The sequence below is a fragment of the Pseudophryne corroboree genome, chromosome 1, assembly GCF_028390025.1.
Source record: "Pseudophryne corroboree isolate aPseCor3 chromosome 1, aPseCor3.hap2, whole genome shotgun sequence".
Lineage (NCBI taxonomy): Eukaryota > Metazoa > Chordata > Amphibia > Anura > Myobatrachidae > Pseudophryne > Pseudophryne corroboree.
The window spans coordinates 352340317-352367232 of NC_086444.1; the positions used below are offsets into that span (position 1 = coordinate 352340317).

Consider the following 26916-nt stretch of genomic DNA (forward strand, 5'->3'; position numbering starts at 1 on the left):
GGCGTTTTCGCCCGTGTTTGGTGCATTTTTTGCCCATCTCGATTCGACAAAAAAAAAAGTGAAATGGCATGGGCGAAAACTGATAAAAAAACGGGCAAAAACGTGCCCACAATTGAATACCCTGTGCTGAATTAGTGCCAAATTAGTGACCAGTCTAAAAAATGGCACTTAATTGAATACCCCTGTATGCAGGGTCGGATTGGCCCACAGGGGAACTTGGGAAACCACCGGTGGGCCCCACTCCTCCTCTAGGGATCAGGTTCCAGACTCTATTCTAGTGCACTTGAATTATGTTACATTATACTTCACAGGAATATGGTTTATTATACATTTACCAAGGAGCACAGAACATGTACTCTGTAATGATTAGCCAAACCTCTGTGGTGGCTGGCCACGCCCCAGTGGAGTATGGCCACACCCTTAAGCATGAATGGCCCACCGGGGAAATACTGTTGTAGGCAACAGCATTTCCCCGGTGTGCCCTTCATGCCCCAGTCCGACACTGCCTGTATGTCTCCAACCACATGAACACACTAGTATATTTTTGGAGTGTGGGATAAAAAGGGAGCACTCAGACAAAAACCCACGCATGCAAACAAACTCCACACAGTTAGGACCATAGTGGGAATCAAACCCAGGACCTTAGTGGTGAGGCAGTGATGCTAATCATTGCACTATCGTTGTCCAACCCATATTAGTACATTAATTAAATATCTCTTCACTGTCACAATACAATAATCACAACTAAGGGGGTCATTCCGAGTTGATCGCTCGCTAGCTATTTTTTGCAGTGCTGCGACCAGATAGTCGCCGTTTATAGGGGAGTGTATTTTTACTTTGCAAGCATGCGATCGCATGTGCAGCCGAGCGGTACAAAAAAGTTTTATGCAGTTTCTGAGTAGCTCAGAACTTACTCGGCCGCTGCGATCACTTCAGCCTGTTCTTGTCTGGAATTGACGTCAGACACCCGCCCTGCAAACGCTTCGACACGCCTGCGTTTTTTTCCAAACACTACCAGAAAACAGTCAGTTGCCACCCATAAACACCCTCTTCCTGTCAATCTCCTTGCGATTGGCTGTGCGGATGGATTCTTCATTAAATCCATCGCTCACCAACGATACGCTTTGTACCCGTACGACGTGCCTGCACATTGCAGTGCATACGCATGCGCAGTAGTGACCTGATCGCAGTGCGCAGCGAAAAATCCCAGCGTGCGATCAGGTCGGAATTACCCCGTAAATCGTACTGACCTTATATTTTCTAATAAAAGTTAAACAACAGCATTCTTGCGGTCTTCTGGGACTACTATGGGACTGCGACTGTATATGTTACATTAAAAATGATTTGGCTTCAGCTGGGTGATGTGGATAAGAGGAAAGAAGGGGGAGGTGGTGCATCAAGATTCCTCCCCCCCCATAAGCTGCTATGTTAACAGCAGCTTGTGAAGATATTTGGGGCCAGTGCACCATCGCAGGATGACATACAGTTACACAGACAAAATTCAGAATAAAATACCACTACTCAACAGCCATTTTGCATCTGACATGGTGTATATCAATTTCCATATAATTTTGTGTGTAGAATCCAAATACATGATCAGAAATTTGATAGCAAAAGTTTGAGATATTTTTGGAAGTGTAAATCTGATAATGAAAGTATTTAATCACAGTAAGAGCTCAGCTAGACTCTCTTCCGCTGTGCTATGGGGTAAGCATCCTGCCCAGACTCCTCATCCTCTATGGGGTATATGCAATTGCGGTCGAATTCCCGAAATTGTCGAATTTCGGGTCATTTTCGACCCAAAAAAAAAAATCGCCTATGAAATTCAGTGCTTTCCGACCAAAAAACGGACTTTCAAAATTCGACTTTTTGAAATTCGACTTTTTGCAAATTCGACTTTTCTGCAATGATACAAGTGCTGCAATTCGACCAAAGCATATTCAATTCAAGTTTGGAAATTCGACAGCAGTGCTTTTAGACAGCAAATTCGTCATTTTCAATCCGCCACACTTTGGAGGGTGAAAACAAATAAAAAAATTTTAAACATGTTTTTTTTTGTGTTTTTTTTGGGGGGAATAGCAGATCTATTTATATTAGAAGGGATTAGGTACTTTTTTTTTTTTTTTTGGATGCACAAATATTATTTATATATTTTTTAAAATATTTTTTTTTTTTTTTTTTTTATGCTGGAACGGTGAAATCATAAAAAAAAATGGCGTGGGGTCCCCCCTCCAAAGCATAACCAGCCTCGGGCTCTTCGAGCTGGTCCTGGTTCTAAAAATGCGGGGGAAAAATTGACAGGGGATCCCCCGTATTTTTAAAACCAGCACCGGGCTCTGCGCCTGGTGCTGGTGCCAAAAATACGGGGGACAAAAAGAGTAGGGGTCCCCCGTATTTTTAACACCAGCATCGGGCTCCACTAGCTGGACAGATAATGCCACAGCCGGGGGTCACTTTTATGCCGTGCCCTGCGGCCGTGGCATTAAATATCCAACTAGTCACCCCTGGCCGGGGTACCCTGGGGGAGTGGGGACCCCTTCAATCAAGGGGTCCCCCCCCCCCAGCCACCCAAGGGCCAGGGGTGAAGCCCGAGGCTGTCCCCCCCCCATCCAATGGGCTGCGGATGGGGGGGCTGATAGCCTTTTGTGATAATAAAAAGATATTGTTTTTTCCAGTAGTACTACAAGTCCCAGCAAGCCTCCCCCGCAAGCTGGTACTTGGAGAACCACAAGTACCAGCATGCGGGGGAAAAACGGGCCCGCTGGTACCTGTAGTACTACTGGGAAAAAAATACCCAAATAAAAACAGGACACACACACCGTCGACAGTAAAACTTTATTTCATACGTCGACACACACATACTTACCTATGTTCACACGCCGACATCGGTCCTCTTCTCCATGTAGAATCCACGGATACCTGAAAAGAAAAGATCAATATACTCACCTCAGCCATGGTCCAGAGATAAATCCACGTACTTGGCAAAAAAACAAACCGAACACCCGCTCCATGCCGGACTGAAAGGGGTCCCATGCTGACACATGGGACACCTTTCCACGAATGAGACCTGTCAGTGACAGCTGTCACAGAAAGGTCTCTAAGCCAATCAGGAAGCGCAACTTCGTTGCGCTCACCTGATTGGCTGTGCGCTGTCTGTACTGTGACAGCACATCGCAAAGCCGCTCCATTACTTTCAATGGTGGGAACTTAGCGGCTAGCGGTAAGGTCACCCGCCGGTCAGCGGCTGACCCCACCGCTACCCGCAAAGTTCCCACCATTGAAAGTAATGGAGCGGCTTTGCGATGTGCTGTCACAGTACAGACAGCGCACAGCCAATCAGGTGAGCGCCACGGAAGTAGCGCTTCCTGATTGGCTGAAGGGACGTCAGTGACAGGAGTCACGTGATGTCCCGGCATTCGGGAGAAAGGGGTCTGATGTGAAAGCATTGGACCCCTTTCTAGTCCGGTATGGAGCGGGTTTTTGCGTTTTGTTTTTTTTAAACAAGTACGTGGATTTTACTCTCTGGACGTGGATTTATCTCTGGACGCTGGAAGGTGAGTATAATTTTTTCACAGGTACCCTCGGATCGTCGGAGACCGTGGCAGTCGGCGTGTCAACATAGGTAAGTATGTGTGTGTCGGTAGTGTGTAATAAAGTTTTACTATCAAGGTGTGTGTGTCCTGTTTTTATTTGGGTATTTTTTTCCCAGTAGTACTACAGGTACCAGCGGACCCGTTTTTCTCCCGCATGCTGGTACTTGTGGTTCTCCAAGTACCAGCTTGCGGGGGAGGCTTGCTGGGACTTGTAGTACTGCTGGAAAAAACAATATCTTTTTATTATCACAAAAGGCTATCAGCCCCCCCATCCGCAGCCCATTGGATGGGGGGGGGGACAGCCTCGGGCTTCACCCCTGGCCCTTGGGTGGCTGGGGGGGGGGGACCCCTTGATTGAAGGGGTCCCCACTCCCCCAGGGTACCCCGGCCAGGGGTGACTAGTTGGATATTTAATGCCACGGCCGCAGGGCACGGCATAAAAGTGACCCCCGGCTGTGGCATTATCTGTCCAGCTAGTGGAGCCCGATGCTGGTGTTAAAAATACGGGGGACCCCTACTCTTTTTGTCCCCCGTATTTTTGGCACCAGCACCAGGCGCAGAGCCCGGTGCTGGTTTTAAAAATACGGGGGATCCCTGGCCAATTTTTCCCCTGCATTTTTAGAACCAGGACCAGCTCGATGAGCCCGAGGCTGGTTATGCTTTGGAGGGGGGACCCCACGCCATTTTTTTTCCGGGTTTTTCACGTTTTTTTACCGTTTTTTAAAATCGCGGCAAAATCCGCCAAATCGGCCGATTTTCGCCCGCGACTCTGGCGAATCCGTTTTTCATTGAATATGGTGAATTCCGGAAGCCACCTTCCGGGATTCACCTGTCGAATTGAGTCGAATTAAAAAACGGCGAAAATTGCCGCGAATTCGACCGCAATTGCATATACCCCTATGTCAGAGGTTCTCAAACTCGGTCCTCGGGGGCCCACACAGTGCATGTTTTGTAGGTCTCCTCACAGAATCGCAAGTGAAATAATTAGCTCCACCTGTGGACCTTTTAAAATGTGTCAGTGAGTAATTAATACACCTGTGCACCTGCTGTGTTACCTGCAAAACATGCACTGTGTGGGGTCCTGAGGACCGAGTCTGAGAACCTCTGCTCTATGTCATAGGTTCACAAATTCGGTCCTCAGGACCTCACACAGTGCATGCTTTCTAGGTTGGTTAACTGTGGATTTGTAAAATGTGTCAGTTTGTTATACCCAGTGCACCTGCCGGATGAGCTGGAAACGTGAACTGTGTGGGGTCCTGAGGGCCGACTTTGAGAACCACTATGTCATCAGAATCCTCCTCCTCATCTTTCTCATTCTACTCCATGTGCTGGCCCTGGGGAAGAACCCTGCTCTTAGCACTGGATGCCATATTGCTTGCAGTCGTTTGTGTTTATGGGACAGCAGAAACTATTTAAAAAAAAATCACTATAAACACATAATGGCCAGAGAGAGAAACCTATGTTGCTAGAGAGAAAAAAAAGTCAAATACATTCTGCTCGTTGAGTTGCATAAAATCATTTTACCTTCACTCCACATTAAGTTGGGCATAATGAAGAATTTTGTGAAAGCACTGGATAAAGAAGACCAGCATGCCATTTATCTGAAGGAAAAGTTTCCAAAGTTAAGCGAAGCAAAGCTAAAAGAAGAAATATTTGTTGGCCCCCAAATAAGGAAACGGTTTACAGATAAAATATCTGACGCTAAATTGACAGAAATTGAGTCTGCGGATTGGTCCTCCTTCCAGGCTACTATGCGTGGATTCTTAGGGAACAGAAAAGAGGCAAACTACATGTCCATCATTGCAGATTTTGGCATGGTAAACACCTACCAGCCTGCTGGGCACAGGTGCTGGTTTCTGGATTTCAGCGTCATGCCCCTCTTACCACTTAGCGGTGCCTGTCAAGCCTCCCCCAAGCGATCCTGCCTGTCTTCCAACCCAGTGTCCAAACGTGGAGATCCTGCCGGCTCCGGTCTCTGGGTGCCTCCATCATGGGGTCGGTCAGCTGACTGTGGACAGATGGTGCTTCCAGTCCAGCTGACCATGTCCAACAATAGCTGAGAAACGAAGGGAATAAAAGGCATCTTCTGAGTCAGAGCAATGTTTGTCTTCAAGCGTCCTGAGGCTCCAGTAACCAGGTCTACCTGTGTATCTGCATATCTTACCAGCGCATTGTTCCAACTACTGCAGTTGACTATACTAAGCTATTCTAATCCAGCCCCGATTCATTATGTCAACCCATTGCGGTCCAGCCTGGATCGATTATGCCAAGCTATTCATAATGCAAAGCCATTCCAGTTCAAACCCAGATCCATCGTGCCAAGCTATTCAAGTCCAGCCTGGATCCATTGTGCCAAGCTATTCAAGTCCTGCCCGGATCCACTTAACCAAGCTATTAATTGTGCAAAGCCATTCCGGTACAAGCCTGGATCCATTCTACCAAGCTATTATGGTCCAGCCTGGATCGACTGTACCTAGCTATTCATAATGTCAAGCCATTCCGGTTCAAGCCCAGATCCATTGTGCCAAGCTATTCCGGTCCAGCCCAGATCCATTGTGCCAAGTTATATTCCCCATTCCAGTGTGGACTTTGGGCCTAATTCAGCTTGGATCGCTATTAAACAGAAATTGCGATTTTCTCAATCCTGCTTCTGCTAAAAATCGCATGTGAAGAGCCACCCCAGAAAGGTAAAAGAAGCCCATCGATGCAATCACAAAAATGCGTATGCAACAGCAGGAGTGTACCATCGACAATTGCAGTTGACCAAGGGCTACTCAGAATAATTAGAACGTAGTCGCACCGGCGCCATATTTTTAGTCGCGTTCCATTGCAACTGTCAAGACACACACACCGAAAATTGCCATGATCTGCCTGCATTTTACCAACCACTCCCCACAAACGCCATATTAACACCAACGAACGGTCACTTCCTGTCAATCAAATTGCAATTGCATTTCACTAAATTGTGATCGCAATTGAGCGTTCACGCAAGTGCAATGCGTTTGCAGAGCATGCGCAGTCTGACGATAATCGCCCGATTTGCGATTTTGCAACTGAAGCTGAATCAAGCCCTTAGTCCTTATTTTTTTCACCAAGACCCTGTCTATCCAAGCCATGCCTTCTAGCTATTGATATTCTATGAGGAGGAATTACTTACAGGGCCGTTTCTAGGCCTTTTTGCGCCCCGGGGCGGGAAATAGGGGCGTGGCTTCATACAGGGGGCGTGGTCAGTTACGCCCCCTGTACAGTAGTAGCGCCACTGAAATGCTGTGCAGTGCGCGATGACGTTATTGCGCACTGCACAGCAAAGGTCCTCTCCACGAAGGGAAACTAGTAGCGTCTAGTTCCCTTCGTGGAAAGGACCTTTGCTGTGCGGTGCGCGATGACGTCATCACGCACTGCACATTAAAGGTCCTCTCCACGAAGGGAAAGTAGACGCTACGCGTCTAGTTCCCTTCACAGCGGGCAGCGGGACAGAGCGGGCAGCACAGCAGTAGCGGATCTTGCCATGGTGCGGCGCCCTCCGGAAGGTGGCGCCTGGGCAAAAGTCCTGCTTGCCCGTGGCAAGATCCGCTACTGATTACTTAAGCCCACCTACCTTCCTGCCCTCTGGGCAAGTACCTGCTGTTTCAGACCTGAACCTCTCAAACCCTGAAAACCTGGCACATTGTGAATGGACTAATGTTCTACAACAAGCATATGGGTTGTAGAATGTCACTTAAAATTCACTTTTTACATTCCCATTCCTGACAACTTGGGTAGTGTAATTTATGAACAAGGAACATTCATCAATGGATCACTACTACCAAGCTGGGACCCTGCAATGCTGGGGAACTACTTTTGGTTCATTTCTAGAAAGACCAATGAGACACTGTACAAATGGAAAACATCAACATTCTATTTCCCTAAAGCAAAGTGACTTTACATTTTATCTTTTATTAACAATTACATTACATTTGGATTGTTAGAGAGTTTTGTGTCTGCAGTTTTATTAGTATTTTACAAATAAATACGGTGAGACTATGTCATATCTATAGAGAGTAACTGAAATTTTCACTTATCTTTATAGAGCTATTACCGCTTTTGTTTTCTGTGTGTATCTAATAAATGTGACGTGATACAGAAAGTCTGAATTCAGCATCACTAAAATAAGATTTTACTTACCGATAAATCTATTTCTCGTAGTCCGTAGTGGATGCTGGGACTCCGTCAGGACCATGGGGATTAGCGGCTCCGCAGGAGACAGGGCACAAAAATAAAAGCTTTAGGACTAGGTGGTGTGCACTGGCTCCTCCCCCTATGACCCTCCTCCAAGCCTCAGTTAGGATACTGTGCCCGGACGAGCGTACACAATAAGGAAGGATTTTGAATCCCGGGTAAGACTCATACCAGCCACACCAATCACACCGTACAACTTGTGATCTGAACCCAGTTAACAGTATGACAAACGTAGGAGCCTCTGAACAGACGGCTCACAACAATAACAACCCGATTTTTTTGTAACAATAACTATGTACAAGTATTGCAGACAATCCGCACTTGGGATGGGCGCCCAGCATCCACTACGGACTACAAGAAATAGATTTATCGGTAAGTAAAATCTTATTTTCTCTGACGTCCTAGTGGATGCTGGGACTCCGTCAGGACCATGGGGATTATACCAAAGCTCCCAAACGGGCGGGAGAGTGCGGATGACTCTGCAGCACCGAATGAGAGAACTCCAGGTCCTCTTTAGCCAGGGTATCAAATTTGTAGAATTTTACAAACGTGTTCTCCCCCGACCACGTAGCTGCTCGGCAGAGTTGTAATGCCGAGACCCCTCGGGCAGCCGCCCAAGATAAGCCCACCTTCCTTGTGGAATGGGCCTTGATAGATTTAGGCTGTGGCAGGCCTGCCACAGAATGTGCAAGTTGAATTGTGCTACAAATCCAACGAGCAATCGTCTGCTTAGAAGCAGGAGCACCCAGCTTGTTGGGTGCATACAGTATAAACAGCGAGTCAGATTTTCTGACTCCAGCCGTCCTTGAAATATATATTTTCAATGCCCTGACAACGTCCAGCAACTTGGAATCCTCCAAATCGCTAGTAGCCGCAGGCACCACAATAGGCTGGTTCAGGTGAAACGCTGAAACCACCTTAGGCAGAAACTGAGGACGCGTCCGCAGTTCTGCCCTGTCCGAATGGAAAATCAGATATGGGCTTTTATACGATAAAGCCGCCAATTCTGACACTCTCCTGGCTGAAGCCAGGGCCAGTAGCATGGTTACTTTCCATGTAAGATATTTCAAATCCACCGATTTGAGTGGCTCAAACCAATGGGATTTGAGAAAATCCAAAACTACATTAAGATCCCACGGAGCCACTGGGGGCACAACCGGGGGCTGTATATGTAGTACTCCTTTTACAAAAGTCTGGACTTCAGGAACTGAAGCCAATTCTTTCTGGAAGAAAATCGACAGGGCCGAAATTTGAACCTTAATGGACCCTAATTTGAGGCCCATAGACAATCCTGTTTGCAGGAAATGTAGGAATCGACCCAGTTGAAATTCCTCCGTCGGGGCCTTCCTGGCCTCACACCACGCAACATATTTTCTCCAAATGCGGTGATAATGTTGTGCAGTCACCTCCTTCCTGGCTTTTACCAGGGTAGGGATGACCTCTTCCGGAATGCCTTTTTCCCTTAGAATTCGGCGTTCAACCGCCATGCCGTCAACGCAGCCGCGGTAAGTCTTGGAATAGACACTGTCCCTGCTGAAGCAGGTCCCGTCTTAGAGGTAGAGGCCACAGATCTTCCGTGAGCATCTCCTGAAGTTCCGGGTACCAAGTTCTTCTTGGCCAATCCGGAGCCACGAGTATCGTTCTTACTCCCCTTTGCCGTATAATTCTCAGTACTTTTGGTATGAGAGGCAGAGGAGGAAACACATACACTGACTGGAACACCCACGGTGTTACCAGAGCGTCCACAGCTATTGCCTGAGGGTCTCTTGACCTGGCGCAATACCTGTCCAGTTTTTTGTTGAGGCGGGCCGCCATCATATCCACCTTTGGTTTTTCCCAACGGTTCACAATCATGTGGAAGACTTCTGGATGAAGTCCCCACTCTCCCGGGTGTAGATCGTGTCTGCTGAGGAAGTCCGCTTCCCAGTTGTCCACTCCCGGAATGAACACTGCTGACAGTGCTATCACATGATCTTCCGCCCAGCGAAGAATCCTTGCAGCTTCTGCCATTGCCCTCCTGCTTCTTGTGCCGCCCTGTCCGTTTACGTGGGCGACTGCCGTGATGTTGTCCGACTGGATCAACACCGGCTGACCCTGAAGCAGGGGTTTTGCCAGGCTTAGAGCATTGTAAATCGCTCTTAGCTCCAGTATATTTATGTGAAGAGACATCTCCAGGCTTGACCACACTCCCTGGAAGTTTCTTCCCTGTGTGACCGCTCCCCAGCCTCTCAGACTGGCATCCGTGGTCACCAGGACCCAGTCCTGTATGCCGAATCTGCGGCCCTCTAACAGATGAGCACTCTGCAACCACCACAGAAGAGACACCCTTGTCCGTGGAGACAAAGTTATCCGCTGATGCATCTGCAGATGCGATCCGGACCATTTGTCCAGCAGATCCCACTGAAAAGTTTGTGCGTGGAATCTGCCGAATGGAATCGCTTCGTAAGAAGCCACCATTTTTCCCAGGACTCTTGTGCATTGATGCACAGACACTTTTCCTGGTTTTAGGAGGTTCCTGACAAGTTCGGATAACTCCCTGGCTTTCTCCTCCGGAAGAAACACCTTTTTCTGAACCGTGTCCAGAATCATTCCCAGGAACAGCAGATGTGTCATCGGGGTCAATTGAGATTTTGGAAAATTCAGAATCCACCCGTGCTGTTGCAGCACTACTTGGGTTAGTGCTACTACGTCCCCCAGCTGTTCTCTGGACCTTGCCCTTATCAGGAGATCGTCCAAGTAAGGGATAATTAATACGCCTTTTCTTCGCAGAAGAAACATCATTTCGGCCATTACCTTGGTAAAGACCCGAGGTGCCGTGGACAATCCAAAAGGCAGCGTCTGAAACTGATAATGACAGTTTTGCACCACGAACCTGAGGTACCCTTGATGTGAAGGGCAAATTGGGACATGCAGGTAAGCATCCTTGATGTCCAGGGACACCATAAAGTCCCCTTCTTCCAGATTCGCTATCACTGCTCTGAGTGACTCCATCTTGAACTTGAATTTTTGTATGTACAGGATCAAAGATTTCAGATTTAGAATAGGTCTTACCGAGCCGTCCGGCTTCGGTACCACAAATAGTGTGGAATAATACCCCTTTCCCTGTTGTAGGAGGGGTACCTTGACTATCACCTGCTGAGAATACAGCTTGTGAATGGCTTCCAATACCGTCGCCCTGTCTGAGGGAGACGTTGGCAGAGCAGACTTTAGGAACCGGCGAGGGGGAGACTTCTCGAATTCTAACCTGTAACCCTGAGATACTACCTGCAGGATCCAGGGGTCCACCTGTGAGTGAGCCCACCGTGCGCTGAAATTCTTGAGTCGACCCCCCACCACCCCCTGAGTCCGCTTGTAAAGCCCCAACGTCATGCTGAGGGCTTTGCAGAAGCCGGGAAGGGCTTCTGCTCCTGGGAGGGAGCTGCTTGGTGCACTCTCTTACCCTTTCCTTTGCCTCGGGGCAGATATGACTGTCCTTTTGCCCGCTTGTTCTTATAGGAACGAAAGGACTGCGGCTGAAAAGACGGTGTCTTTTTCTGTTGGGAGGGGACCTGAGGTAAAAAAGTGGATTTCCCGGCTGTTGCCGTGGCCACCAAATCCGATAGACCGACCCCAAATAATTCCTCCCCTTTATACGGCAATACTTCCATATGCCGTTTGGAATCCGCATCACCTGACCACTGTCGCGTCCATAAACTTCTTCTGGCAGATATGGACATCGCACTTACTCTCGATGCCAGAGTGCAAATATCCCTCTGAGCATCTCGCATATAAAGAAAAGCATCCTTTAATTGCTCTATAGTCAATAAAATATTGTCCCTATCCAGGGTATCAATATTTTCAGTCAGGGAATCCGACCAAACCACCCCAGCACTGCACATCCATGCAGAGGCGATGGCTGGTCGCAGTATAACACCAGTATGAGTGTATATACTTTTCAGGGTAGTTTCCAGCCTCCTATCAGCTGGATCCTTGAGGGCGGCCGTTTCAGGAGACGGTAACGCCACTTGTTTTGATAAGCGTGTGAGTGCCTTATCCACCCTAGGGGGTGTTTCCCAGCGCGCCCTAACCTCTGGCGGGAAAGGATATAATGCCAATAACTTCTTTGAAATTAGCAGTTTTCTATCGGGGTTAACCCACGCTTCATCACACACTTCATTCAATTCCTCTGTATCAGGAAAAACTACAGGTAGTTTTTTTTCAGACCACACATAATACCCCTTTTTGTGGTACTGGCAGTATCAGAGATATGCAATGCCTCTTTCATTGCCGTGATCATATAACGTGTGGCCCTACTGGAAAATACGTTTGTTTCTTCACCGTCGACACTAGATTCGGTGTCCGTGTCTGGGTCTGTGTCGACCGACTGAGGTAAAGGGCGTTTTACAGCCCCTGACGGTGTCTGAGACGCCTGGACAGGTACTAACTGGTTTGCCGGCCGTCTCATGTCGTCAACTGATTTTTGTAACGTGCTGACATTATCACGTAATTCCATAAACAAAGCCATCCATTCCGGTGTCGACTCCCTAGGGGGTGACATCACCATTACCGGCAATTGCTCCGCCTCCACACCAACATCGTCCTCATACATGTCGACACACACGTACCGACACACAGCAGACACACAGGGAATGCTCTTATCGAAGACAGGACCCCACTAGCCCTTTGGGGAGACAGAGGGAGAGAGTGCCAGCACACACCCAAGCGCTATAAATATATAGGAACAACCCTACAGAAGTGTTGTTTCCTTTATAGCAGCTTAATATATCAATATCGCCAAAAAAGTGCCCCCCCTCTCTGTTTTTTTACCCTGTTTCTGTAGTGCAGTGCAGGGGAGAGTCCTGGGAGCCTTCCTCGCAGCGGAGCTGTGCAGGAAAATGGCGCTGTGTGCTGAGGAGATAGGCCCCGCCCCCTATTTCGGTGGGCTCTTCTCCCGGTATTTGTGAGACCTGGCAGGGGTTAAATACATCCATATAGCCCCAGGGGCTATATGTGATGTATTTTTAGCCAGAACAAGGTATTATCATTGCTGCCCAGGGCGCCCCCCCCCAGCGCCCTGCACCCTCAGTGACCGCTGGTGTGAAGTGTGCTGACAACAATGGCGCACAGCTGCAGTGCTGTGCGCTACCTCATGAAGACTGAAAAGTTTTCTGCCGCCGGTTTCTGGACCTCTTCACTTTTCGGCATCTGCAAGGGGGTCGGCGGCGCGGCTCCGGGACCGGACTCCATGGCTGGGCCTGTGTTCGATCCCTCTGGAGCTAATGGTGTCCAGTAGCCTAAGAAGCCAATCCATCCTGCACGCAGGTGAGTTCACTTCTTCTCCCCTAAGTCCCTCGTTGCAGTGAGCCTGTTGCCAGCAGGACTCACTGAAAATAAAAAACCTAATAACTTTTTCTAAGCAGCTCTTTAGGAGAGCCACCTAGATTGCACCCTGCTCGGACGGGCACAAAAACCTAACTGAGGCTTGGAGGAGGGTCATAGGGGGAGGAGCCAGTGCACACCACCTAGTCCTAAAGCTTTTATTTTTGTGCCCTGTCTCCTGCGGAGCCGCTAATCCCCATGGTCCTGACGGAGTCCCAGCATCCACTAGGACGTCAGAGAAATTAGGGAAAACATATTCACAAGCCAGATGCAGAGACTTTTTTTTATTTGTTGAGCAGTGTACTTTTTTAGATGGTGTTGAGATATTTTCTACTTTAGCGGAGATTATATGTAACATGGTGATATCTGTGAATGATACACAGAGTATCCAGGAGACTAAAGGTCCAAACACACGGAGCGATATAGCTGAGCGATTTTGACTATATAGTCAAAATCACTCAGAAAGTTAGTGCATATCGCTCTATGTGTACACAGCTAGCGATAGCGATGCGCGTCCCCACCAGGTCGCTATCGCTGCTATAAATAGACTGTGCAGGCAAGTCAATTTTGGCTAGGTCGCTGGAAAAGAAAAAGCATCCCTTTGCTTACATGAGTTAGCCAAAATCGCCCATAGCCAAAATCGCTGGTAAAATTAGTCAAAATCTCCTACTGCTAGTTCAAGGAAAAACACTCCAGTTCAAGATCTCTCATAGTTAAAATCTCTCCGTGTGTATGCACCTTAACAGGGGAATGTCAGACAATTTAGGAAAATAGTGACCAGCTGTTAAAATGCGCATAACTGAAATCTAAATTGCAGTGTAAAAATAAAGCAGCCAGTATTTACCTTGCACAGAAACAAGATAACCCACCCAAATCTAAACCTCTCTGCCCCACCTGCAGTGCAACATGGTTTTGCCCAGTTGCTTGCTAGTTTGGTTTGCTAATAAACCTGAATAACCCCATACATTTCCAAATCCAAACTCACATTGCTTTTCTAGGTTAAATTTGGAACACAATGCAAAAAAAGGTTGGGACACAATGCAGAACCTCTAGTGCACCCCTCCCAATAAATAATCACGCACATAGGGGGTCATTCCGAGTTGATCGCTAGCTGCACTGTTTGCAGCGCAGCGATCAGGCTAAAAATCGGCATTTCTGCGCATGGACCGCAATGCACACGTGCGACGCATGGGTACAAAGTCCTTTGTGGTTTTGCACATGTTCTAGTGACGTTTTCATTCGCACTTGCGGCCGCAAGAAGATTGACAGGAAAGGGGCGTTTCTGGGTGTTAACTGACCGTTTTCAGGTAGTGCTTAGAAAAACGCAAGCGTGCCGGGGAAAACGCAGGCGTAGCTGGGCGAACACTGGGCAGGTGTGTGACGTCAAAAGCCAACCCACCAATGTTAGAATCAACGCACACGAAGAGTAACTACAGGGCTGGCCTTGTTTTGCAGAAAATGTTTTTGCAGGCGCTCTGCTGCACAGGCGTTCACACTCCTGCAAAGCGAAAATACACTCCCCGGTGGGCGGCGACAATGCGTTTGCATGGCTGCTAAAAACTGCTAGCGAGCGAACAATTCGGAATGACCACCTTAGAGGGGTATAGTATAAATTATAAATAGTTAAATAGTATAATTTCGCCAATATAGACATGTAAGTTTTAAGGGGAATTTCTCTAAAAAGCACAACAATGGGTTAAATGACGTAGGACCGGTCCATGGAGGCATTAGGTTAATGGGAGAGGGGTTTTTAACTTGCAGAAGAAAGGTGAAGCGTCCATGTTCATCTATGGTGTGTTTTCATAATAAACATTATATATATATATATATATATATATATAATAAGAATTTACTCACCGGTAATTCTATTTCTCGTAGTCCGTAGTGGATGCTGGGAACTCCGTAAGGACCATGGGGAATAGCGGGCTCCGAAGGAGGCTGGGCACTCTAGAAAAATCTTAGACTACCTGGTGTGCACTGGCTCCTCCCACTATGACCCTCCTCCAAGCCTCAGTTAGGTACTGTGCCCGGACGAGCGTACACAATAAGGAAGGATTTTGAATCCCGGGTAAGACTCATACCAGCCACACCAATCACACCGTACAACTCGTGATATGAAACACAGTTAACAGTATGAAACAATAGAGCCTCTCAACAGATGGCTCAACAATAACCCGATTTAGTTAACCATAACTATGTACAAGTATTGCAGATAAACCGCACTTGGGATGGGCGCCCAGCATCCACTACGGACTACGAGAAATAGAATTACCGGTGAGTAAATTCTTATTTTCTCTAACGTCCTAGTGGATGCTGGGAACTCCGTAAGGACCATGGGGATTATACCAAAGCTCCCAAACGGGCGGGAGAGTGCGGATGACTCTGCAGCACTGAATGAGAGAACTCCAGGTCCTCCTCAGCCAGGGTATCAAATTTGTAGAATTTTTGCAAACGTGTTTGCCCCTGACCAAGTAGCTGCTCGGCAAAATTGTAAAGCCGAGACCTCTCGGGCAGCCGCCCAAGATGAGCCCACCTTCCTTGTGGAATGGGCATTGACAGATTTTGGCTGTGGCAGGCCTGCCACAGTATGTGCAAGCTGAATTGTACTACAAATCCAACGAGCAATAGTCTGCTTAGAAGCAGGAGCACCCAGCTTGTTAGGTGCATATAGGATAAACAGCGAGTCAGATTTTCTGACTCTAGCCGTTCTGGAAACATATATTTTCAGTGCCCTGACAATGTCTAGCAACTTGGAGTCCTCCAAGTCCCTAGTAGCCTAGGCACCACAATAGGCTGGTTCAGGTGAAACGCTGACACCACCTTTGGGAGAAACTGGGGACGAGTCCTCAATTCTGTCCTATCCATATGGAAAATCAAATAAGGGCTTTTACCAGACAAAGCCGCCAACTTTGATACTCGCCTGGCAGAAGCCAAGGCCAATAACATAACCACCTTCCACGTGAGATATTTCAGATCAACGGTTTTTAGTGGTTCAAACCAATGTGATTTTAAGAAACTCAACACCACGTTGAGATCCCAAGGTGCCACAGGAGGCACAAACGGGGGCTGACTCTGCAGCACTCCTTTTATAAATGTCTGAACTTCAGGTACTGAAGCTAGTTCTTTTTGAAAGAAAATCGACAGAGCCGAGATCTGTACCTTAATGGAACCCAACTTTAAGGCCCATAGTCACTCCTGCTTGCAGGAAATGCAGAAATCGACCTAGTTGAAATTCCTCTGTTGGGGCCCTTTCGGCCTCACCCATGCAACATATTTTCGCCATATGCGGTGATAATGAGTTGCTGTAACCTCTTTCCTGGCTTTAGTAAGCGTAGGAATGACTTCCTCCGGAATGCCCTTTTCCTTCAGGATCCGGCGTTCAACCGCCATGCCGACAAACGCAGCCGCGGTAAGTCTTGGAACAGACAGGGCCCCTGCTGCCGCAGGTCCTGTCTGAGTGGCAGAGGCCCTGGGTCCTCTGATATAAATTCTTGAAGTTCTGGGTACCAAGCTCTTCTTGGCCATCCACGAGTATCGTTCTTACTCCTCGCCTTCTTATTATTCTCAGTACCTTTGGTATGAGAGGCAGAGGGGAGAACACATAAACCGACTGGTACACCCACGGTGTTACCAGAGCGTCCATAGCTATCGCCTGAGGGTCCCTTGACCCGGTGCAATATTTTTTATAGCTTTTTGTTGAGGCGGGACGCCATCATGTCCACCTGTGGCCTTTCCCAATGGTGTACAATCCTATTGGAAGACTTCTGGAGGAAGTCCCCATTCTCCCGGGTGGAGGTCGTGTCTGTTGAGAAGATCTGCTTCCCAGTTGTCCACTCCGGGAATGAACACTGCTGACAGTTCTAACACATGATTTTCCGCCTATCGGAGAATCCTTGTGGCTTCTGCCATCGCCATCCTGCTTCTTGTGCCGCCCTGTTGGTTTACATGGGCGACTGCCGTGATGTTGTCTGATTGGATCAGTACCGGCTGGTTTTGAAGCAGAGGCCTTGCCGGCTTCAGGGCATTGTAAATGGCCCTCAGGTCCAGAATATTTATGTGTAGGGAAATAACCTGACTTGACCAAAGTCCCTGGAAATTTCTTCCCTGTGTGACTGCCTCCCAGCCTCAAAGGCTGGAATCCATGGTCACTAGGACCTAGTCCTGTATGCCGAACCTGCGGCCCTCTTGAAGATGGGCACTCTGCAGCCACCACAGTAGAGATACCCTGGTCCTTGGAGACAGGGTTATCAGCCTATGCATCGGAAGATGCGATCCGGACCACTTGTCCAACAGGTCCCTCTGAAAAGTTCTTGTATGGAACCTGCCTAATGGGATTGCTTCGTAGGAAGCTACCATTTTTCCCAGGACTCGCGTGCAATGATGCACCGCTACCTATTTTGGCTTCAGGAGGTCTCTGACTAGAGATGACAACTCCTTGGCTTTCTCCTCCGGGAGAAACACTATTTCTGGTTTATGTCCAGAACCATCCCCAGGAACAGTAGACGTGTCATAGGAACCAGCTGTGACTTTGGACTGTTTAGAATCCAACCATGCTGTTGTAGCACTTTCCAAAATAGTGCTACCCCGACTACCAACTGCTCCTTGGACCTCGCCCTTATAACGAGATTGTCCAAGTACGGGATAATTACAACTCCCTTTTTTTGAAGGAGTATCAACATTTCGGCCATTACCTTGATAAAACACCCTCGGTGCCATGTACAGTCCAACGGCAGTGTCTGGACTTGGTAATGGTAATCCTGTACCACAAATCTGAGGTACTCCTGGCGAGGATGGTAAATGGGGACATGCAGGTAAGCATCCTTGATGTCCCAGGATACCATGTAATCCCCCTTGTCCAGGCTTGGAATAACCGCCCTGAGCGATTCCATCTTGAACTTGAATTTTTGTGTTCAAGGATTTTAAATATAAAATGGGTCACACCGAACCATGCGGTTTCGGTACCCCAACCCGTGTGGAATAGTAACCCCGTCCTTGTTGAAGTAGGGGCACCTTGAGTATTACCTGCTGGGAATACCGCTTATTAATTGCCTCTAGCACAGCCTCCCTGCCAGAGGGAGTTGTCAGCAAGGCATATTTTAGGAAACGGCTGGGGGGAGACATCTCGAATTCCAGCTTGTACCCCTGAAATACTACTTGAAAGAAACAGGGATCCACCTGTGAGCGAGCCCACTAATTGCTGAAATTTTTGAGACGGCCCCCCACCGTACCTGGCTACACCTGTGGAGCACCCGCGTCATGGTGTGGCCTCACAGGAGGCGGGAGAAGAATCTTGATTCTGGGAACAGGCTGACTGGTGCAGCTTTTTTCCCTCTACCCTTGTCTCTGTACAGAAAGGAAGCGCCATTTGACCCGCTTGCTTTTCTGAAGCCGAAAGGACTGTACCTTTGTCTGTGAGGAAACCTGAGGTAAAATTATTTCTTCCCAGCAGTTGCTGTGGATACGAGGTCCCAGAGACCATCCCCAAATAATTCCTCACCCTTATAAGGCTCTCTATGCGCTTTTTAAGTCAGCATCATCTGTCCAGTGACAGGTCTCTAATACCTTCCTGACAGAATGGACATTACATTTATTTTGGATGCCAGCCGGCAAAAATATCCCTCTGTGCATCCCCCATATATAAGACGACGTCTTTAATATGTTTTTATGTTTTCCAACTAGTATCCCTGTTTGACAGGGTCACCGACCACACTGCAGCAGCACTATCTGCAGGTCTCAGTCTAGTACCTGAGTGTGTAAATACAGACTTCAGGATAGCCTCCTGTTTTTTATCAACAGGTACCTATTAAAGTGGCCGTATCCTAAGACGGCAGTGCCACCTTTTTTGACAAACGTGTGAGCGCCTTATCCACCCTAGGGGATATCTCCCAGCGTAACTTATCCACCTGGCGGGAAAGGGTACGCCATCAGTAACTTTTTATAAATTACCAGTTTCTTAACGGGGGAACCCACGCTTTCACACACTTCATTTATTCATCTGATGGGGGAACAAAACACTGCCTGTTTTTTCTCCCCAAACCTAAAACCCATTTTTAGAGGTGCTTGGGTTAAAGTCAGAAATGTATAACACATTTTTTATTGCCGGGATCACGTCACGGATGTTCCTAGTGGATTGTGTATATGTCTCCACCTTGTCGACACTGGAGTCAGACTCCGTGTCGACATCTGTGTCTGCCATCTGAGAGAGCGGGCGTTTTTGAGCCCCTGATGGCCTTTGAGACGCCTGGGCAGGCGCGGGCTGCGAAGCCAGCTGTCCCACAGCTGTTACGTCATCCACCCTTTTATGTAAGGAGTTGACACTGTCGGTTAATACCTTTCACCTATCCATCCACTCTGGTGTCGGCCCCACAGGGGGCGACATCACATATATCGGCCTCTGTTCTGTCACCATATAAGCCTCCTCATTCAACATGTCGACACAGCCGTACCGACACACCGCAGACACACAGGGAATGCTCTAAACGAGGACAGGACCCACAAAAGCCCTTTGGGGGGACAGAGTAAGAGTATGCCAGCACACACCAGAGCGCTATATATATACAGGGACTAACTGAGTTATGTCCCTAATAGCTTTTATATAATATACTGTATACAGTGCCAATTTTAATGCCCCCCCTCTCTTTTCCCTCTTACTGTACTGTAGATTGCAGGGAAGAGCCAGGGAGCTTCCCTCCAGCCGAGCTGTGAGGGAAAAATGGCGCCAGTGTGCTGAGGAGATAGGCTCCGCCCCTTTTTCGCGGCCTATTCTCCCGTTTTTTATGGAATTCTGGCAGGGGTATTTACCTCATATATAGCCCCTGGGGCCATATATTGAGGTATTTTAGCCAGCCAAGGTGTTTTTATTGCTGCCTCAGGGCGCCCCCCCCAGCGCCCTGCACCCTCAGTGACCGGAGTGTGAAGTGTGTGAGAGGAGCAATGGCGCACAGCTGCAGTGCTGTGCGCTACCTTGGTGAAGACAGAGTCTTCATGCCGCCGATTTTCCGGACCATCTTCTTGCTTCTGGCTCTGTAAGGGGGACGGCGGCGCGGCTCCGGGACCGAACATCAAGGCTGGGCCTGCGGTCGATCCCTCTGGAGCTAATGGTGTCCAGTAGCCTAAGAAGCCCAATCCGGCTGCAAGCAGGCGAGTTCGCTTCTTCTCCCCTTAGTCCCTCGCTGCAGTGAGCCTGTTGCCAGCAGGTCTCACTGAAAATAACAAATTCTAAGACTATAACTTTCTAAGAGCTCAGGAGAGCCCCTAGTGTGCATCCAACCTCGTCCGGGCACGAAATCTAACTGGGGCTTGGAGGAGGGTCATAGTGGGAGGAGCCAGTGCACACCAGGTAGTCTAAGATCTTTCTAGAGTGCCCAGCCTCCTTCGGAGCCCGCTATTCCCCATGGTCCTTACGGAGTTCCCAGCATCCACTAGGACGTTAGAGAAATATATATATATATATAAATAAATATATAAAATTCCATCTGTGTACAAACTTGGACAGAATAAAAATACCAAATAAAATTACTATATTTTTTTTGTACCCAAAAACGCTGAGGACATTCATTTCATAAAAAACACATTCTGCTGATGTGACATATGGGCACTACACACTTTGCGTTCCGCCACCGAGCTGCCCGATGGCGGAAACGGGCGACCCGGCGGCGGGGAGGCAGTGACGGGGGGGAGTGAAGTTTCTTCACTCCCCCCGTCACCCGGCTCCATAGCAATGCATGCAAATATGGACGAGATCGTCCATATTGGCCTGCATGCACAAGCGACGGGGCACCAGCGATGAACGAGCACGGGGCCGCGCATCGTTCATCGCTGGTGCCTCCACACTGAAAGATATGAACGAGTTAGATTGTTCATATCTTTCAGTATTATCTCCCAGTGTGTAGGGCCCATAAGGGACACTACAGTGGGGTGGTCTTCAGGTTGCCGACTGTCGGGATCCCGGCGCACAGTATACCGGCGCCGGAATCCCGACAGCCAGCATACCGACAGATTTTCTCCCTCGTGGGTGTCCACGACCCCTCTGGAGGGAGAATAAATAGCATGGCGTGTGTAGTGCGCCACCGTGCCCGCAAGGGGTTCATTTGCGCTCGCCACGCTGTCGGTATGCTGGCGGTCGGGCTCCCGGCATACCATACTTACATGTATAAGGGGTAATACTGGGTGGTGTAAGGTGATTAAGATTGTGCTACTGTGTGGTGTAGTATGAATCAGCGGCACTACGTGTGGTGTAATGTGAATAAGATTGTGCTACTGTGTGGTGTAATTTGAATTGGGGGTACGATTGTTGGGCCACACCCCTTCCTTGTGAAACCACACCCTTTTATGTGACGAGTGCTTTCAGCGCACTTTTCCTTCATAAAGCATGGGAGGCAAGGCAAAAAATAAGAATTTATTTACTCACCGGTAATTCTATTTCTCGTAGTCCGTAGTGGATGCTGGGTACTCCGTAAGGACCATGGGGTATAGACGGGCTCCGCAGGAGACTGGGCACTCTTAAAAGAAAGATTAGGTACTATATCTGGTGTGCACTGGCTCCTCCCTCTATGCATGCCCCTCCTCCAGACCTCAGTTAGGGAAACTGTGCTCGGAAGAGCTGACATTACTAGGAAAGGATTTGGAATCCAGGGTAAGACTCATACCAGCCACACCAATCACACCGTACAACTCGTGATAACTATACCCAGTTATTGTTCATACTGTTAACTGAGCCTCTCTCAACAGATGGCTCATACAATAACCCTTTAGTTAAGCAATAACTATATACATGTATTGCAGAGAGTCCGCACTTGGGACGGGCTCCCAGCATCCACTACGGACTACGAGAAATAGAATTACCGGTGAGTAAATTCTTATTTTCTCTGACGTCCTAGTGGATGCTGGGTACTCCGTAAGGACCATGGGGATTATACCAAAGCTCCCAAACGGGCGGGAGAGTGCGGATGACTCTGCAGCACCGAATGAGCAAACTCAAGGTCCTCCTCAGCCAGGGTATCAAACTTGTAGAATTTTGCAAAAGTGTTTGAACCAGACCAAGTAGCTGCTCGGCAAAGTTGTAAAGCCGAGACCCCTCGGGCAGCCGCCCAAGAAGAGCCCACCTTCCTCGTGGAATGGGCTTTTACTGATTTAGGATGCGGCAGTCCAGCCGCAGAATGTGCAAGCTGAATCGTGCTACAGATCCAGCGAGCAATAGTCTGCTTTGAAGCAGGAGCACCCAGCTTGTTGGGTGCATGCAGGATAAATAGCGAGTCAGTTTTTCTGACTCTAGCCGTCCTGGAAACATAAAGTTTCAGGGCCCGGACTACGTCCAGCAACTTGGAATCCTCCAAGTCCCTAGTAGCCGCAGGCACCACAATAGGTTGGTTCAAATGAAACGATGATACCACCTTAGGGAGAAATTGGGGACGAGTCCTCCATTCTGCCCTTTCCATATGGAAGATCCGATATGGGCTTTTACATGACAAAGCCGCCAATTCTGACACACGCCTAGTCCAAGCTAAGGCCAAAAGCATGACCACTTTCCACGTGAGACATTTTAGCTCCACGGTCTTAAGTGGCTCAAACCAGTGGGATTTTAGGAATCCAACATACGTTAAGATCCCAAGGTGCCACTGGAGGCACAAAAGGGGCTGAATATGCAGCACCCCTGTAACAACGTCCGAACTTCAGGCAGTGAAGCCAGTTCTTTTTGAGAGAAAAAGGGATAGGGCCGAAATCTTGGCCTTTATGGATCCTAATTTTAGGCCCATAGTCACTCCTGACTGTAGGAAGTGCAGGAATCGACCCCCCCTGGGATTCCTCTGTAGGGCCTTCCCGGCCACACACCAAGCAACCTATTTTCGCCATATACAGTGAAAAAGTCTTGCTGTCACGTCTTTCCTAGCCTTTATCAGCGTAGGAATAACTGCATCCGGAATGCCCTTTTCCGCTAGGATCCGGCGTTCAACCGCCATGCCGTCCAACGCAGCCGCGGTAAGTCTTGGATCAGACAGGGTCCCTGTTGCAACAGGTCCTGACTGAGAGGCAGAGGCCATGGGTCCTCTGAGAGCATTTCTTGCAGTTCCGGGTACCGAGTCCTTCTTGGCCAATCCGGAGCAAAGAATATTGTTCACACTCCTCCGTTTATTACAATTCTCAGCCCTTGGGTCTGAGAGGAAGAGGAGGGAATATATAGACCGTGTTACAAACCTGCAGCGGCCGCGGCGGCCGCGCTTGTCCCTACGGGTGGTCTGGTCTGCCCGGCGCCTCGTTCCCCCTGGCGGTCTCCGGATTCAGTGGCGGGTCGGCGCTGCTCCCCGGCGGCTTCCCGGAAGCAGGGACGCCGCCATCACAAGTGAGGGCAAGCAGGCGGAGCAGGTCTGACGTCACCTGCCTGCTCCGTCAATCAGGCTGGGGCGGGGAGTTTAAAAGCGGATACCAGGCAGAGATCCGGTGCCTGAGTATCTTCGTTTCTCCTTCGGAAGCTGTGATTCCAGAGCTCCCTCGTCCTGTGCCTCCAAGCATCCTGTGCCTCCAAGCTCGTCCTGTGCCTCCAAGCATCCTGTACCTCCAAGCATCCCGTGCCTCCAAGCACCTCCGTGCCTCCAAGCACCTCCGTGCCTCCAAGCACCTCCGTGCCTCCAAGCACCCCGTGCCTCCAAGCACCTCGTGCCTCCAAGCACCTCCGTGCCTCCAAGCACCTCCGTGCCTCCAAGCACCTCCGTGCCTCCAAGCACCTCGTGCCTCCAAGCACCTCCGTGCCTCCAAGTACCTCCGTGCCTCCAAGTACCCTCGTGCCTTCAAGCACCTCCGTGCCTCCAAGCACCTCGTGCCTCCAAGCACCTCCGTGCCTCCAAGCACCTCCGTGCCTCCAAGCACCTCCGTGCCTCCAAGCACCTCGTGCCTCCAAGCATCTCCGTACCTCCAGGGGCCTCCTAGCACGCCCTGTTCTTCCAGCACCTCAGAACCCCAATACCGCGGAGCCTCCGACATCACGGTACCTCTAATATCTCAGTACCCCAGCCTTCAGTATTTCTACGAGTCTTGTCTTACAGGAGACCGTCAAGAACTCCTCTGTGCCTCCCGCCTGCCGACGTAGTCCTGCATGAGGAAGACCTACATCCGGCCATCCCTACTGCGACCCAGTGGCGGTTCCTCTTCCCGGTCATCGGAAGAAGCCCCGAGTCCACAACACTCCCAAACCAGGTCAGTGATAGTATACTCAGGCCTAATGGACTCGGGGATTCGGAACACGGACTCGAGTGCCATCCAGAACCTGGCTTCCCGAGTACAAAGTCAGGAGGCGGCGCAAGGCCAGGTGATGCAGTACCTCCAGCAGTTGTCCGGACGTCTGGATCAGATCCAGGCGTCTCTGGCCTCAGTAATTCCGGCTCCTGCTCCAGTGGTCGCACCAGTTGTCGTTGCCAGTAATGTTCAACCATCGGCTGGTATCACTCCACGTCTTCAGTTGCCTACTCCGTCCCGCTATAATGGGAATCCCAAAAATTGCCGCGGTTTCTTGAACCAATGCGAGGTACATTTCGAGCTACTTGCACACAACTTTCCTACAGACCGGTCCAAGGTAGCATATATCATTTCTTTATTGGAAGGTTCTGCTCTGGATTGGGTGTCTCCACTATGGGAACGGTCCGATCCCATGGTTTCCAACTATACCAACTTCATCTCGTCCTTTCGAAGGATTTTCGACGAACCCGGCAGAATGACCACGGCTTCTTCCGATTTGCTCCATGTTCGGCAAGGCGCCCGTTCCGTGGGCCAGTATGTGGTTCATTTCCAGACCATTGCTTCCGAACTACGCTGGAATAATGACGCCCTGAGAGCTGCCTTCTGGAACGGTCTTTCCGACCGGCTGAAAGATGAGCTGGTTACTAGAGATCTGCCGGATCCATTAGAAGATTTGATTTCTCTGTGCGTCAAGGTGGATCTTCGGATGCAAGAGCGTGGAAGAGAACGTAGCCATTCAGATCGTCCCAGGCTCCGGAATCCTACTCCTAGGCCGGTGGCCTCACCTAGCTCAGATGAGCCCATGCAAATTAACCGCTCCCGACTGTCTCCAGAAGAACGACAGCGTCGTCGTGAGGGTAAACTCTGCCTTTACTGTGGAGCCGCAGATCATTTTCTTAAATCTTGTAAAGTCCGTCCGGGAAACGGGCAGTCCTAGCTTGTTCCGGAGGAGTCAAGCTGGGAGTTGCGACAAAAGCTTCTCCAACTTCGGACTGTTTGCTTCCAGTAACTCTAGTCTCCAACTCAGTCTCCAAGTCTTGTGAAGCCCTATTGGACTCCGGAGCTGCGGGGAACTTCGTTTCTTCCATCTGTGCCCAAAGTTTGGGTTTGAAGTTACGGCCTATCGAGCGGCCAATCTCACTGACGGCTATCAATGGGACTAGAATTGCCAAAGGTCTTATAAGGTGGCGCACGGGGCCAGTTAAGCTGCAGGTCGGGGCTCTACATCAGGAAGATTTGGAACTCTTGGTAATCCCAGAAATGTCCCATGATCTGGTTCTTGGAATACCTTGGCTAAAAAGTCATAATCCCCACATCGACTGGAAGTCGTCACAAATTCTGTCCTGGAGTTCCTTTTGTCACACTAATTGTCTTACTCCTGTCTGTCCGCTCCGTGTCACTTCCAAGACGGATGAAGAGCACATTCCGGAGGCATATCAAGGGTACAAGGACGTGTTTTCGGAACAAGCTGCGGACCTATTACCACCTCACAGGCCTTGGGACTGCTCTATTGACCTTGTCCCAGGGAAGACGCCACCCCGTGGTCGCACATATCCTCTGTCTCTTCCTGAGACCCAAGCCATGTCGGAGTATATTAAGTCCAATCTGCTCAAAGGATTCATTCGCCCCTCTTCCTCCCCTGCTGGTGCAGGCTTCTTTTTTGTGAAGAAAAAAGACGGAGGGTTGAGACCATGCATCGACTACCGCGGCCTAAATGACATTACTATTAAGAATAAGTACCCTTTGCCACTAATCACAGAGTTATTTGATAGGGTTCGTGGGGCCCGCATTTTTTCCAAACTCGACTTGAGAGGAGCTTATAATCTTATACGCATCCGAGAGGGGGATGAATGGAAGACTGCCTTTAATACCCGAGATGGGCATTACGAATACTTGGTGATGCCATTTGGTCTTAGTAATTCTCCCGCGGTTTTCCAGGGATTCGTCAATGAAATCTTTCGTGATATGCTGTATCAGAGCGTTGTGGTATATTTGGACGACATATTGATTTTTTCCAAGAATCTTGTCGAACACAGGTTACAAGTCAAAGAAGTACTACACCGTTTACGAGAGAATCATCTCTACGCCAAGCTCTCCAAGTGTACATTTGAAGTAACATCTATTCCGTTCCTCGGTTATGTCATCTCGGGGACGGAGCTTCGCATGGATCCGGAAAAGTTATCTGCCATTCGTGACTGGACTCAACCTCTTTCCCTGAAAGCAATACAAAGATTCCTGGGCTTTGCGAACTACTACAGGAAATTCATTAAGGGTTTCTCCACCATTGTTGCGCCCATTACTGCCCTGACGAGGAAGAGTTCCAATCCTAGTCTGTGGTCCCCGGAAGCCATTTTAGCTTTTTCTCGTTTAAAATTAGCCTTCATGACGGCTCCAGTTCTCAAACAACCAGATTTCGATGAACCCTTCTTCTTAGAAGTTGATGCGTCTTCAGTCGGAGTTGGGGCTGTTCTCTCCCAGTATTCCTCTGATAAGAAACTACATCCGTGTGGCTTCCATT

The 26916-nt window shown here is 49.1% G+C and overlaps 1 protein-coding gene across 4 annotated transcripts in view; it reads right to left on the reverse strand.

The window, feature by feature from the left end:
• Positions 1-26916, reverse strand: part of LOC135070216 (catechol O-methyltransferase-like) — a 325418-nt gene that overhangs the window by 178727 nt on the left and 119775 nt on the right. Inside the window, exon 2 of one of the 4 annotated variants that reach the window (XM_063964748.1) lies at positions 5478-5649. The exons of the other annotated variants lie outside the window; for them this stretch is intronic. The gene's annotated coding sequence lies outside the window, so the exon portion shown is untranslated. The remainder of the gene's footprint in view (positions 1-5477; positions 5650-26916) is intronic. 4 annotated transcript variants of the gene reach the window in all.